The sequence below is a fragment of the Triticum aestivum genome, chromosome 7A (genome assembly GCF_018294505.1).
Source record: "Triticum aestivum cultivar Chinese Spring chromosome 7A, IWGSC CS RefSeq v2.1, whole genome shotgun sequence".
NCBI lineage: Eukaryota > Viridiplantae > Streptophyta > Magnoliopsida > Poales > Poaceae > Triticum > Triticum aestivum.
In genome coordinates this window covers 89,190,037-89,192,049 of record NC_057812.1, presented here as the reverse complement: position 1 = coordinate 89,192,049, position 2,013 = coordinate 89,190,037, and positions in this window count along the sequence as shown.

Genomic DNA, 2,013 nt, shown 5'->3' with positions numbered 1-2,013 from the left:
AGCATGGTGCATACAAGAAAAATGAAAACTAAATGCAAAAGACGCTCCAAGATTGCACATATCGCATGAACGAAACGAATCCGAAAACATACCGATACTTGTTGAAGAAAGAGGGGATGCATTCCCAGCATCCCCAAGCTTAGACGCTTGAGTCTCCTTGAATATTTACTTGGGGTGCCTTGGGCATCCCCAAGCTTGAGCTCTTGCCTCTCTTCCTTCTTCTCACATCGAAACCTTCTCGATCATCGAACACTTCATCCACACAAAACTTCAACAGAAAACTCGGTAAGATCCGTTAGTATAATAAAGCAAATCACTACTCTAAGTACTGTTGCAAACCAATTCATATTTTGTTTTGCATTGTGTCTACTATAGTATAACTTTTTCATGGCTTAATCCACTGATATAAATTGATAGGTTCATCAAAACAAGCAAACTATGCATCAAAAACAGAATCTGTCTAAAACAGAACAGTCTGTAGCAATCTGAACATTCACCATACTTCTGATACTTGAAAAATTCTACCTAAATTAGGAAAAATAAAAATTTGTATAGGAATACAATGCAAAAAGAATCAGAACCATTTGAAGTTCCAGATAAAAATGTAAAATCGCGCACTACATCCAAAGTTTCTGTCCTGCACCATACAAACCATCAAGCAAATGTAAACATCCTATAGGCAAACCTTGGCACATTATTTTTATAATACAATTGAATTGTACAAGGGGATAATTATTTTTATTGAAAAGTTTCTGTAATCAAGATTCACAAATTTTGCGTGAGCATGAACAAAGTTCAAGGCTAGCTCCCACATCAACAATGCTCGTCTTTCTCACTTTCGCTTTTCTTTTTGAAAAAGCTTTGGGTTCCCCTCTTTATTTTTGTTGTTTTTAAACTATATGAAAGCACTCAACAGAAATAAATGACTCTCTAAAACTTCTGGGTTGTCTCCCTGGCAGCGCTTTCTTTAAAGCCATTAAGCTAGGCATATAATGCTCAAGTAGTGAATCCACCCGAATCCCAAGGTATATCAAAGCCAATTTTAATTAACAATGATTTGTAATTTGGTAGTGAGCACAAAGCAACATATATCATGTAATGACGAAGTCTAACTCTCTTCCTATGCATCGGCATGTCATAAAAGAACAATTCATGCACACATAGTAAAGGCCAATGCATAGTATAAATAGTTTTCTTGCAATTTTATCATATTGGAAACATAGAGAGGTGGAGATATAGTTCCTCTCTCATAATAATTGCAAGTAGGAGAAGAAAGGACATGCATATTATATTCATCAAAATCATCATGTGCAACGGTAAAAGGCAACCCATCAATATAATCCTTAATAAAAGCAAACTTCTCTGATATAGTGTAATCGGGAGAATTCAAAAAGATAATAGGACTATCATGCGTGGGTGCAATAGCAACAATTTCATGTTTAACATAAGGAACTATAGAAAGTTCATCTCCATAAGCATAATTCATATTGGCATCTTGGCCACAAGCATAGCAAGCATCATCAAAAAGGGATATTTCAAGAGAATCAATGGGATCATAATAGTCATCATAGCAATCAACCTTCGGTAAGCACGAAGGGGAATTAAACAATGTATGAGTTGAAGAGTTACTCTCGTTAGAAGGTGGGTACGGGTGATCAATCCGCTCTTCCTCCTTTTGTTCTTCGCTCTCCTCCTCATCTTTTTCATCCAATGAGCTCATAGTTTCATCAATTTCTTCTTCCATAGACTCATGCAAAATATTAATCTCTTCTTGGACAGCGGAGTAGTCCTCAATATATAGTTCAACATAGGCATTAGAAGCATAATTATCATAGCAATATTTAAATATAGCAAAATTTTCAGATTTGTAAAGAGTAGCATCATACTTTTCAATCAAAGAAGCAATTTCAAAAGCACCCTTAAAAGCAACAAATTCTTCAATTTGTTGAACACCATAGTAATTATAAACACCCTTAGCATATGAAGATAAGATTCCATTATCAATAAACTCAC